A 13,666-nucleotide genomic window follows, 5' to 3' on the forward strand; every position below is an offset into this window, starting at 1 on the left:
CTCTTTAACAGTCCCAATAGTTTACATTTGAATATATCCTTACTGTCTCCCGGCTGGAATATGACCCCGAGGTTGGGGATCTGTGAGTGTTCTGTTCGCTGCCAAACTCCGTGGCCAGAACAGCACCTTGCAAATAACAGGCACTTGATCCCATTTGCCGAATAAATGCATAAATGGACTGAAACCACTGCCTACCCTAAAGGGTTGTTGGGATGATAAGAATGAAAATTAAATAAAGCTTATAAAAATGCTTAGAAAAGTTTAAAATGCTAAATGAATGTGAAAGGTGTAATTATTAATGAAGCAACTTAACAACAAAAAAAGAAACTCTCTTGGGGGCGGGGAGGGGATTATGTGGGTGAGACTGATGGCCCGATGGCATCAAAACCTTAAGGCTGATTTAAGTGACTGACAACATCTGGGACCCATCAGAAAAAGTTTAGAAGGTGGTCCTCTCCCTAACTTTTGAAAATTCAGGCAGGCCTAGCAAGCTTTTTAATATTTTAGGAAGCTCAAAAATATTTTAGGAAGTCAAAAATCATCGTTTGGCCCAGAAGCTGGCGGGCAGGAGAGAGCCCCTCCCTTATCGGGGAAGAGGTGCCACGCTGGAAGACAGTCTTGTTTGCTAGACTGGATGAAACGACAACTGAAGGCCCATTTTTACTTTAAAATGAGTGTACAAAGTTGCATTAAACTGTGAAGGCTTTGAGAAGGCATTTCTCATAGGTATCACAGAAAATAACTGGATTGACTCAGTAGCATGCAAAATGCATTTGGAAGCAAAGCTGCCACCCCTGCATTTCTCCCTCGGGTAGAGAGAAGCAGGCTGGAGTGCCCACGGCGGGCAGGTGCCAAGGGCTCGCTGTGGCCCCTCTGCCGGCTGCTGTTGAATGTCCAGTCCCCAAAGGAGGGTGATGATTCCAGCCGCGGGCAGCATTTCAACCATTTGCGATCTTTGTTTTCATAGCACCTTCCTCATGAAGAGACACAAAGCTCCTTGTGTGTCATCAGTTTTCTCTCTCTACATTACTAGGAGGTATGGGCGGACAGATTTTGATTATCTCCAGTTTAAGGGAAAAGTAAGCCTCTAAGAACAAGGCACGTTGTCACAAATCGAGCTGCAAGGCCACCACCCATTGCCTGATCACTGCTTAACCGGGGAAGTGCTGCTCTGGAGTGTGACACACACCACACCCACACAGGGGGTTCTGCGGCCTCCCCCTCGGCGTGCCATTCCAGGGGTCAGCAGGCTTTTTCTGTAAAGGGCCAGGTAGGGGATGTTTTTGCTTTGTGGCCCGTGTGGCCTCTGACATAGCTGCTCAACAGGATAATATGTAAATGAGTGGGTGTGCCTGTGACCAGCGAAGCTTGCTTTGCAAAGACTGGAGCAGCACAGATTTGCCAGTTCCTCATCTATGCTGATGCTGGAAATTTTCACTGTCCAGTTCTTGCTGACTTCAGAAGATAATGTGGCAGGTGGAGCGTGTTTTCTGAGAATGTGTGCGTCTGCGCGCGTGTGTGCACACATGTGTACCCACAGGTACGCTACCTGTATGTGCCACTTTCTGTGCAGCATACAGAAGGTAGGGCTCAGGGGCCTGAACAAGGCATTCTGAATCCTAACTGGACTGTCTAGCCCAGTGTTAAAACTTCTCCAGGCAATTCTAGGTATCTCAAGTTTTCATCTTTGTCCACACAGGATTCATCTTAGTTCCCCTTATGAACTAACGTTGCGGAGCTTGCTCTGCACTGTTGGGTATGATCATGAAACAAAGCGCAGAGAAAGGGAGTGGCAGGAATCTTGGGCTGGGGGCAGCCCTGCAAGGACTCGGAGCACAGGGGCAGACAGTGAGAGGAGGGGACACCAGCCAGCGAGCAGGGTCCAGGCAGGGAGGTGGGGTTCTGGGGTGGTGTCATTGTGTCTGACAACACAAGATAAGCATATGTGGAACAGGAGGCTCTGCCAGGCTGAAAACCTCATTTTCTCCACTTTTGAGCCCTTTCAAACTTTTGCGTGGAAACCTGCTGTGAAAATAACGGGAAGCAGAATGGTGGTGTTGGGGGTAGGGAGGCGCAGGCACTGCCGTGGGGACTCCCCTTGTTGGCAGGCTCTGGACCTTCTGGAGCATGGTTTGGGACCCACGGTGGCCACAGTAAAGATGGCTCCTCCCGCAGGCAGCCCCACACCCCACGTGGACCATGTACACTATCAGATCCCGCCTCTCCCAGCGAAAGTGGGGGGCAGGTAGTTCATCTTTGGGGACACTCTGGACATGCATATTGTAATTTTACTGAAAGGAAAGGACACCATTCCATGCCCATTAGGATCTTTTTTCTTTATTTTTATTTCAAAATATTAAGTGGGTACAAATGTTTTTGTTACATGGATGAATTGTATAGTACTGAAGTCAAGCCCATCACCAGAATAGTGTACATCGTACCTAATATGTAAGTTTTTATCCCACATCTCCCTCCCCCCCTGCCCCATTCTTAGTTTCCAACGTCCTTTTTTTCTTGTGTATACACACACCACATACACACACCACATTTTCTTTATCCATTCATGAATTAATGGACACTTAGAGTGATTCCATATCTTATTTTTATTTCAACTTTTCCCCATTTGGTGTGATGTTGGCTGTGAGTTTGTCATATATGGCTTTTGTTACTTTGAGGTATGTTCTTTCTTTACCTAGTTCATTTAGGGTTTTTATCATGAAAGGGTGCTGGATTTTATTGAATGCTTTTTCTGCATCTATTGAGATCATCGTATGGTCTTTGTTTCTACTTCTGTTTATGTGGTGAATCTCATTTATTGATTTGCATATATTGAACCATCCTTGCATCCCTGGGATGAATCCCACTAGATCAAGAGGAATTATCTTTTTCATGTGCTATTAGAATTGGTTTACTAGTATTTTCTTGAGGATTTTTGCATCTGTGTCATGAGGGTATTGTTCTGCAGTTTTCTTTTTTTGTTGTGTCCCTTCCTGGCTTTGATATTGAGGTGATACTAGCTTCATAGAATGATTTAGAGAGGATTCCCTCCTTTTCAATGCTATAGAACAGTTTCAGTAGAATAAGTGCCAGTTTTTCTTTATAGATCTAGTAGAATTTGGCTGTGAATTCATCTGGTCCAGGACTTTATTTTGGTGGAAGATTTTTTATTACTGTTTCAATCTTGCTATTCATTATCAATCTGTTCAGGATGTCTGTTTATTCCTGATTCAAGCTTGGGAGGTTGTGTGTTTCCAAAAATTTATCCATTCTCTCCAGGTTTTCTAGTTTATGTGTGTAAAGGTTTTCATGGTAGTCATTGCTGATATTTTGTACTTCTGCAGTATCAGTTGCAATGACTCCTTTTTCATTTCTGATTGGGTTTATTTGATAAATCTCTTCTATTTCTGATTAATGTGGCTAGTGGTCTATAAAATTTGTTTATCTTTTCAAAGAACCAACTTTTTGTTTCATTGAGACTGTGTATTATTATTTTTTTCTTTCCATTTCATGTACTTCTGCTTTGAGCTTTGTTATTTCTTTTGTTCTGTTAGCTTTGGGTTTGGTTTGTTGTTCTTTTTCTAGTTCCTTGAGGTGTGACATTAGGTTGCTAATTTGTGATCTTTCTGTCTCTTTGATGTAAGCATTTAAGGCTGGGAACTTCCCCCTTAGCATTGCTTTTTTTGTACCCCATAGATTTTGGAACTTGTGTCCTCTTTGTCGTTCATTTTCAAAAAAAAAAAAAAAATCTGTGATTTCTGTCTTAATTTTGTCATTGATCTAAGGATCATTCAGCAGAAGTTTGTTCATTTCCATGACTTTGTTTAGATTTGAGAGTTCCTCTTGGAGTTTGATTTCTAGTTTTATTCTACTGTAGTCTGAGAAGATACATGGTATGATTTTGATTTTTCTGAATCTTCTGAGGCTTGTGTTGTGGCCTAACATATGGTCTATCTTGGAAGGTGTCCCATGTACTGATGAAAAAAAAATGTATTAATACAGTCTGTAGTTTTTAGGTAGAATGTTCTGTAAATGTCTGTTAGGTCCATTTGTTCTAGAGCTCTGTTTAAGTCCGGTGTTTCTTTGTTGATTTTCTGAGTCAATGATCTGTCCAGTTCTGTCTGTGGAGTGTTGAAGTTCCCCACTATTATGATAGTGTTGTTTATATCTTTGCTTACATCTAGTAGAATTTGTTTTATGAATCTGAGAGCTCTTGTGTTAGGTGCATATATATTTAGGGTTGTTACATGTTATTGCTGAATTACTCCCTTTATCATTATATAATGACCATCTTTGTCTTTTTTAACTATTATTGATTTAAAGTCTATTTTGTCTGATATGAGAATAACTACTCCTGCTTATTTTTGGTTTTTATTTGCATGAAATACTTTTTCCATCCCTTTACCTTGAGTCTATGAGAGTCCGTGAGAGTTAGATAGGTTTCTTGCAGACAGCATATATTTGGGTTGTATTGTTTCATCCATTCAGCCAATCTATTAACTTTTAAGTGGAGCAGTAGGACTGTTTATGTTCCATGTTGGTATTGATATGTGAGATACTGCTCTGTCCATCATGTTGAATGATACCTTGTTGTTTTGTTCCCCCCTTGTGCTACTGTTTTAAAAGAGCTGTGATCTTTACCTTTTGGATATTTTGACACTGGTAGGTATCAATTGTTCTGTTCCATGTATGGAGCACTTTTAAGCATTTCCTGTAAGGCAGATCTAGTGGTAACAAATTTCTTTAGTGTTTGCTTGTCTGGGAAAGACTTTAATTCTCCTTCCTTTATGAAACTTTGTGTTGTAGGATACAAAATTCTTGACTGACAGTTATTCTGTTTAAGAAGATGAAAAATAGGACCTCAACCTATTCTGAATTGTAAGGTCTCTTCTGAGAGGTCTGCTGTAAGGTTGATGGGTTTTCCTTCCTAAGTTAGTTGTTGCTTTCATCTCACAACTTGTAGGATTTTCTCCTTCATTTTGACTTTGGCCAGACTGATAACTGTATGCTTGGTGATGTCCTATTTGCTATGAATCTTCCAGGTGTTCCATAACCATCTTGTATCTGGATGTCTAAATCTCTAGCAATACCAGGGAAATTTTCTTCAATTATTCCCTCAAGTAGGTTTGCCATGCCTTTTGCTGTTTCTTCTCCTCCCTCCTTCTCCTTTCTTCTATGATTCTTATATGAGCTCATTTTATATAGTCCCATATTTCTCTGAGTGATTGTTCATTCTTCTTTATTCTTTTTTCTATATTTTTGACAGACTGGATTAATTCAAAAGCCTTATCTTCAATGCTCTGAAATTCTTTCTTCTGCTTGGTCTAGTCTGTTTTGAAAGTTTCTGTTGTATTTTGAAATTACCTAAATGACTCTTTCTTTTCTTTAAGTTTTGTTATATCTTTTCTTATGTTATCTATCTCTTTAGAGAATTTTTCATTCATGTACTGAATTTTTTTTGTTTGTTTCTTTGTGTTGGTTTTCAACTGTCTCATCAATTCCATTGATATTACTTGTGATCTGTATTCTGAATTCTGTATCTGACATTTCATTTTGACAGTTTCCTTTTGCTTGAAGTTCATTGCCAGAGACCTGTTATGATCTTTTGAGGGTGTCAAAACAGCTTGTTTTTATATGTTGCCATAGTTCTTATGCTGGTTCCTTCTCATCTGAATCCTCTTCTCTCACCTCAAGACAGATAAGTTGGCAATGCACCTGTTCCCCTCTGCTGGGAACTCTCTTCCTTAGTGAAAAGGAGGAACAATCCATGGATGGTTCACTTGTGTCGTATTGCAGAAGACTGACCCAGCAGGAGAGGAGAGGGATGGATGCACTGAGAGCCTGTAACACAGCTGTTTTTCTATGTCATCCTGTTCCCTTGCGGTTGTCACAGTCCAAGTCAATGCTAGGGAATATTCATGCAGAGTGGTGGGTTGGTCCTCAGGCCGCTGTTGGAAGTTTGAGAGGGAGGCTGGGTGTGTCCCTCCCCAGGGAGCTGGGTGGTGTGAGAGTTTGCTTTTCCCAGGTCTCTCTATGGCAGTGGCAGTGGTGGCTTGGCAAGGCTATTTAGATGGGAGCTGTGGGCATTTACTCCACCCAGGTCCAGATGCAGTGGTGGCATGCAACGGGGCAGTATGAGGTGAGCGAGGCTACAGCAGCAGGCAGGGCCATGGAGGCATATGGCGGTGCGTGGTGGGCAAGGCCACAGCAGTGCAGCAGCATGTGGGGGACAGGGCCACAGTGACCGGGTGGCACACAGCACGTGGGAACCACTAAAGCACATGGAGTGTGGGGCTCCGGTGGCTGGTCATCTCATGGCTGGTGTGGCCACGGAGGCATGCAGTGCCCTGCAGACATGTCACATCAGCTGGGGCTTTCTCTCTGCCAAGGACTGGTGGTGGCAGCTGCTGTGGTGCTACTCAGGTGGCAGCAGGGGTGGTGCTATCCACATAGTGGTGGCAGATGCTGGGGGACATGGTCTGCTCAGATCCCCAGTGGCGGGGGTGTGGCACGCAGCACTCAGTCATGGGGTGTGCAAGAGTTCCTGTCCTGCCCACGCCCTCCCCAGCCTGGCAGGGGTGAGGAGGCGGCAGCTATAGTGGCGCTGATTCCTGTGTAGATGGGCCCTCTGGCGCTGAGAGCTCAGAGTGGTGTCAGTTGCAGCAGCCTGGGATCAGAAGTCAGCAGGACCCTGCTGTGCCTGCTCTCTGGAGCAATGCTGCGGTCTCCAAGGCCTGCCGTGGTGGAGGACCCCGGGGATCTCTTCTGACCCCTCCCCACATGTGGGCAACTTCTTCAGGTACCTTCCGGTCCTGCCGAGCGGTTCACCTGGCTTCCCTCTCCTTCATTTTGGGTGTCTCCAGTCTCTCTGATGATTCACGATGCTCTGTCTGTGATGGTCCCTCCAGAGGTGAGCATCTGTTCGTGCCTTTTGATCCCCTCCTTGTGAGTAGTGAGTGCGGGCTTCTTCCACTCTGCCATCTCCTCCCCATCAGGGACTTATCATGTCCTCCAGGCCCTCGTTTTGTTGATGGTGGGCCTCGCTGATAGCCCAGGAGGTTCTGCAGGCACTGAGTGAGCCCTGAGCCGGGGCCAGTGTGCAGGGTAGGGCTGTGGTGTCCGAGGAGGCCCTTGCTGCTTGGTGACGCCGGGTTCCCTTTCTTCCTCTTCATGCCAGGTGGCAGGGGGTGGGCTCCTGGCCCTGGTGGGAGCAGTGGTGCTGCAGCCGTCGCAGTGATCATCATACGTGAGGGGCTCATGGTCATGCAGGAGCCAACTGGCAAGGACCTCGTCAGTGTGGATCCTGACCTGAGCCGCAGGCCAGCCTGCGAACGTGTGTGTGTGTGTGTGTTTGTTCTGACAGGGCTGTCTTCACTCTCAATACTTCCATTAATGTTGGCTGTAAATATCTCCCCAAATAAAAACAAAAACAAAAACCTCCTAACTGATCTGTACCCCTGTCATGGGTGACTTTTTGTAAGAATGGTCCCTCAGTCTCTCTGAAATGTCCTTAATTTGGAGCTCACCTTGTTGCTGCCAGACCCAGCGAGGTCCTCATCTCTCTCCTTCCAGGGTGACAAATACAAGTGGCTTAGAAGTCGGCTTCACATCCTAAGAGGGTGAATCAAGTTTTCAGTTATGAAGTAATTCTTTGGAAAGTGTTGTTTTGGAAAAGGTTTATATTTTAGGACATGATGGTTTTATTCTAAAGTTGTATTGGCTAATTTGAAAAGAGGTTTGAAGAGCCACATCCCTTACATGGCACAAGAATGACATCACTTTTTAGAGCACCCTCATCTGCAGGAATCCAAAATGCTTTACACCTTCATCCAGCCCAAAGTCACCAGATGTCCCTAAGGCAAAATGTAGCCTTCCCTAAATCCCACTTCTCCTAACAGTTTAGAATGGAACGTAAACCCTCCCACCCTCTAGCAAAATAGCACTAACATCAGGGATTGGGCTTTCAAACTTGGGAAGAGAGCCTTGACAAAGTCTGGGAAAAATAAAAAAAACGAAAATAAATTTGCTTTTGAAGCCTCCTTAATCTTGCTGAAACATGAAACTCTGCTGAAGGCAGCTCTTGGCCGTAGACAGCTTGTATCTTAACAGCTGCATCACGCAGTAGCAGCTTAGGGGTGGCCTCATGCCCCTGGGCTTGAGGGGAAAATTGTGTGTTCCTCCTTTGTCCCATTTCTCATCATATTGTAATTGTTGTCATGGCTGCTAGGCCCACTGGTGGTGACCTTGTGCATAAAGGGATGTGTCTTACTCCGCCCTCTAGCCTGGAGCCTGGGGTCTGGCATGTTGCGGAAGTTCCACAAATGAGTGTGCAAATGTGGGGAAGGAAGAAACAACCAGAATAAAAGAGTGAAAGAATCAAAAAGCCAGAACCCAACAGTTAGAACCTTTTAATTAGGAAAAGGGAAGAAGGAACTTGAAATATAATTAGCTATAAAACTGAAACCTGGGCACTTTCTGATTGTAGTGTGACATAGTAAGCAACATCTTCATCACAAATTAAGTCTGTAAACTAAAAGATGGGGCACACCCTGGTTAAATACATTATTTACAGTAAGATAATGCCATGAAATCATACCTTTTCTGAGTTCGAGAGTGTCCAGGTTAAAAGTACTGTTCCAAGATGAAAGTACATTAATGACATTAATGATAATCCTCAAAGGTGATGTGAAAGTCAATGTCTTGCCCTGAAAAATGCTTACAAGCTAAAGAAACTGTAAATACACCTGAGATCCCCCAAATGACTCAGGGTACAGGATAAGCTGTGAATGAGAAGATCCTAAAACATGGTGGCTCAAATAAGATCAAGTGTCCTTTCTCCCTTCATGGTCCAGGGCTCTGTTCTACAAGGTCATCCGAGGACCTGGGTCCTGTCCCCTCTTGTTCTGAGCATAATCTTGGTGTGGAAAAGCTGCCCCCACCCCATCTACCATGCAGCCCATGGGAAGGTAGCATTTCCTGATGAATGTCATTATAAAACATGGTTCTGAATTTGCATGAATCGCTTTCAGAAATTCGGACACATAGCCAGGGCTGCCTGCAAGCCAGGCTAGAAAAGGAAGGCTTTAGCTGGGGAAGCGTGACCCCACTGGAAACTCAGAATATTCTCACAGACAAAAAAGGAGAGAGTGGGTATTGGAGGACCACTACCTGTTTGCCACATTCATAGACCCTGCAATGCTTGGTTTGTTTCCCATTAAGGGTCTCCCGCTCCGTGGCCTAGCAGTGAGCATGTTCATTTCCCTAGCACTCGTAGGCTGTATCACGTGCTGTGTGAAGTGGGCCAGGAGACGGCGGAAGAACAGGCCCCAGTGCATCTCTAACTCCACGCCCCTGCTCCTCCTCATCTGGCACTCACCGGGCTTCCCCCACTTCCCCAGGCCCAGCCACTCTTAGCAATAGGATCTTTGGCTGCATGGACCCTGAGCCCCATATCTTGGGAAAAATAGTGGGCAGGGAAGTTCTTCTAGATGAAGGCTCCGAGCCCAGGCCCCAGTCCCAGGAGATGGGTTTGCTAGTCTATGTGCTCATTCTTTTGGTAGATATTTTGAGCATATGACCTATGTCAGGTCAGCAGTTGGGGATACAACAGTGAACAAGACAGGCAGATGGTCTATCCTGCTGGGCTGGCAGTGTAGGGGAGCCCTCCCTTGGTGACGGGTAGTTGGAACCATGGCAAGTGCTGCTTCTGGGAAGAATGAGTCCCTAGGGTCTGAACACAAGGGTTTCTTTTGTGTTTTTAACTTTTTTCTTTCTTTCTTTCTTTTTTTTTTTTTTAGAGACAGAGTCTTGCTGTGTTGCCCAGGCTGGTCTCAAACTCCTGGGTTCAAGTGATCCTCTTGCCTCAGCCTCCCAAATTGCTGGGATTACAGGCATGAGCCACCGTGCCAGGCAGAAGGGGTTCTTGTTCCATGCCCTTCGCTCCAGCTTGCTGGGGGGTCTGGAGGAGCAGGACTGGGCCAGGTTGTGGCCCCTCCCCATGCCCCAGGCGCCTTCCCTCACGGGCAGGGGGAGCAGGAAGCATGCCCCGGAGCCCCCTCGGGGCCGTCACAGCGGCACATTCATCAAAGCCACTGCTGTGTGTTTGATCCCAATAAAAGCTGGAGATGGTGCCGCTGTGCACGTGTGAGCACCCCGTCTCCATGGGTAGCACATTAAGCCCGGAGGAAGATGTGTGTGCCGCATCTGAGTAATGAGCCGTGAAATTGACATTATAAGTTTTAATTATTATTAATGCCTTGCAGGAGTGGCTGGTATTAATTGTCCCATAGGCATCCCAGATGTATTTCCCCTTTTTCCGTTCATTTCTCTTCCTTAATGTCTTGAGCCCGTATAATGGCAGCTTAGTGGCAATGTTTGAATAAAATTCCTCCAGAGGGGAGCACAGCATGGCGTGTGAGAGGCTGTCGCATGCAGAGCACATTTGTGGGCAGGAAGGAGACTGGCTCCTGGGACTCGTGGGCATGAGGCCACTGCCCCGAGATCGGCAGAAGCCTTTTCCGCCTCAGAGCGTCTGCGGCCCTAGGCACTGCCAAGGACGGGTCAGTTAATCCCATAAAGGGCTGTGAAGGTGGATGGCCACAGAGATGAGCATTTCCTGACGAGAACCAGTTTCTGGGTGCTTCTGCCCCTCTGAATAAACCACCTCTCAGCACCTTTTCTGACTTTTATGTGTGTGCCCTCGGAAATGTGCCCTGCATCTTAAAAAGGTCCCTTACCCGTCAGCCTGGCTCTGTCGGATGCTGCGCCTGGCATTGGGAGGGTGCTCTGACCCTGCTCCGCACCATCCTCCCTGCTTCTCTGTCCTCCTCGCCCAGTGTGGCACCAGACAGGCCCCCCTGGAGCCTGCGGGGTGTGGGGTGGCCTCAGCAGGTGCGGTCTCGGGGCCGCCCCTGTTTCTGCATCTGCAGAGGCGTGCGACTTGCTCCCGCCCTGGTTCCCACGCAGAGGGCAGCGGGCGCCCTTCTCCAGGTCTGCACGAGGCACGCTGGCTCATGGGGGTGCCCTGCCAAACCCTTCCTTTCTGACTCTACCCACTCCCCGTCCCCACCCAGGCCCGGCTCAGGAGCAACCCAAGAGCCTCTGAATGAACAGCACATGCACAGCACCCTCCTGGGTCCCGGACTGTCAGGTGGACACAGCACAGTCCCGTCTAGGGCGGGCGAGGCAGCGGGTAGTGCTGGACTCAGGAGAGCACAGCGTGAGCACGGCCACATGGGTGTAAGCAACTCCTGCAGGTGGCCTCTGTGTCAGCCGGGCTAGGGAAGGCTGGTGGTGGGAGGCCAGACAGAAACCCAGTGTCCCCTTCACGTAGGGGAGTTTGGGGATCTTTGCCGCCGCTTTGGGGAGGAGTTCAGATCCCCAAGGGCCGTGGGGAGCCACTGAAAGTGTGTGAGCTGCAGGCGACGGGCTCGCTCTGCATCTCAGCACCCGTGCTGGGCTGACAGGCCTGGAGACCCACCAAGGAGGCCTGTGTTGGTTGGCAGAGAAGGTGGCAGGGGAGGCTGTAGGAGGGGAAGGATGCATGGGTTCCTGGGTGAGGGCTCAGTCGTGGAGCCAGCAGGATCTGAGGACAGATGCCCAGGCGGAGGGAAAGGGTGGGCACGGGGATAACTGAGCATCTTTCCTCAGCAGCTGGGTGGGATTCCAGGGCCGGCGTGTGGAACACAGGAGGTGGGGCTGGAGGGACAGATGTGGCCTCAACAAGCTTGTGGGCAGCCAGCAGAGCTGTCGAACAAGTTGCTGGATTGACATGAAGTCCCCTGGTCAGAGGGGACGTTGGAAGGACAGGTGGATTGGAGAGTGGCCTGGTAGGAGTTGCCTCAGCTTCTCTGGCCCTGCACCCCAGCTCTCCCGGCCACGCTGCGTGAGCTGGGGCCACAGCTGTCAGCATGGTTGTGAGCAGCACCTGCAGGTGGCCTCTGGGTCAGCCGGGCTGGGGAGGCCGGTGGTGGGAGGCCAGATGGAAACCCCATGTCCCCATCACGTGGGGGAGTTTGGGAGGCGCGTGTGCTCCCACGGCATGAGCGGCCACGGAAGGAAGCAGGGCGGTGAAGACAGAGGTGCACATCTGGCCTCCCTTGCGGACCATTGTTACTGATAGTAGCAAAAGTCACCAACCAGCCACAGAGACTCCGTGGCACTTAGAATACTACTGTTTCTGAGCTTCACCCTCGTAATTTGGGAATGGAAGGAAATGGAGTCATTCTGCCACAAAGTGAAGCCACCTTTGTGCATCTTCTGAAGGCCAGTTTTTCTTGATTTGACAGCAAGTTCTTTTCTTACTATCCCTTTAAAACTTCTTACCTTGATGAATATCTAAGTGTCTCCATGGGTGAAAATACTCAATCGTGAAAATACTTGTTCTATTTGACATTTAAAGTACTGGTAGATTAAGTTCAAATAGAACAAGAAAGCTTACTCCGTCTTTTTGTAAATTTAAGCTAGTGGGTGGGGCAAGGGTTTCTCAGCCTGCTGACATTCTGGGCTGGTTCATTCTTTGCTGTTGGGGACTGTCTGTCATTGCAGGGTGCTCGGCGTCTGCTCATCAGGTGCAGAAGTTCTCTACCTCCCAGCTGAGACAATCAAAATGTCTTCAGACAAAATCACCCCTGACTGGGCACCCCTGGGCCTGGGGCTGCGTGGCCCCCTCGTGGGAGTGGATCCTGCTGGTGGCCCACAGCCAGCCTCTCCGGCCCTGCCTGGTCACAGTGCCTGCATTACAAAGTACCCCTTCGCCTCCGCACTCTAAAATCCGGGCCTGTTACACTCTATTGTGCTTACTCTACAGAGCTATCCAGAATGAGTATCATTGGAAGCAAACTGATTTTTTCCTTTCAGAGCTCTGCAATGAACAATCCTCTGGTGTTACTATTTAATTGGGTAGTGGTGGCTGTTTGTCAATTTGCCAGCAGGTTCTCTCTTAACTGCTGTCGTTTGACGTTGCTGAAACATAAATGTAGAATGATTGAGTTGCCAACATGCTATTAAGTCTTCTACAAAGAATTTTTCGATGTACTACTGCTTCGGGCTTTTGTGCCTCTATTGATTGATTCGAATACTAAAGACCTTCTTGGCACGGGCAGCCCTGGTGAGAAAATGCGGCTTCTGGTAGGAAAATCGTTGGGTATTGACACTGGGACAATGCAAGGCTTTCTTTGCTTTTCCTCGGTCACAGAAGTGACCTTTGGCAGAGCTCACTCGTTTGAGCAGGTGTTGGCCACTCATAAAGAAGAGGAAGGAGACCATGTGGCCAGCCTGTTGTTATGAAACAGGGCCAGGTGAGCAGCCCAGGGAGGGGACAGTACATCAGTCTGGTTCAGGATTGTTCGACAGACTCCTTAGTGCTTACAAGCAGAACAGCGCCAAGAACTGTTTGGGTTTCAGAGCTAGTCGCTGTTTGAGACCAAAGATGGGTTGGCTAAGCTTTGACAGGAACATCCCTGATGTTAGGAGGATACGGTTTTATGCCCTTGAAATTGTACTTCTGGACCAGACTGCTGCATGCAGCAGAACTCTGTGTGTCATGGTTGGGGGACGGGGGTTCCTGTGACAGCCGGGACCACCTGTTAGAACTTCTGGTGCCTGGCAGTGACCTCTGCGTTCCATGGCCGGGTTGTCTCTCATCTGGACGTCGTGAGCGTGTGCCGCT

General features: G+C 47.8%; 1 protein-coding gene across 2 annotated transcripts in view; it reads left to right on the forward strand.

Annotated features, from left to right (window-relative positions):
* Positions 1-13,666, forward strand: part of SH3RF3 (SH3 domain containing ring finger 3) — a 321,276-nt gene that overhangs the window by 171,027 nt on the left and 136,583 nt on the right. The gene's annotated exons all lie outside the window — the stretch shown is intronic.

The sequence above is a fragment of the Lemur catta genome, chromosome 4, assembly GCF_020740605.2.
Source record: "Lemur catta isolate mLemCat1 chromosome 4, mLemCat1.pri, whole genome shotgun sequence".
In the NCBI taxonomy this organism is placed as follows: Eukaryota; Metazoa; Chordata; class Mammalia; order Primates; family Lemuridae; genus Lemur; species Lemur catta.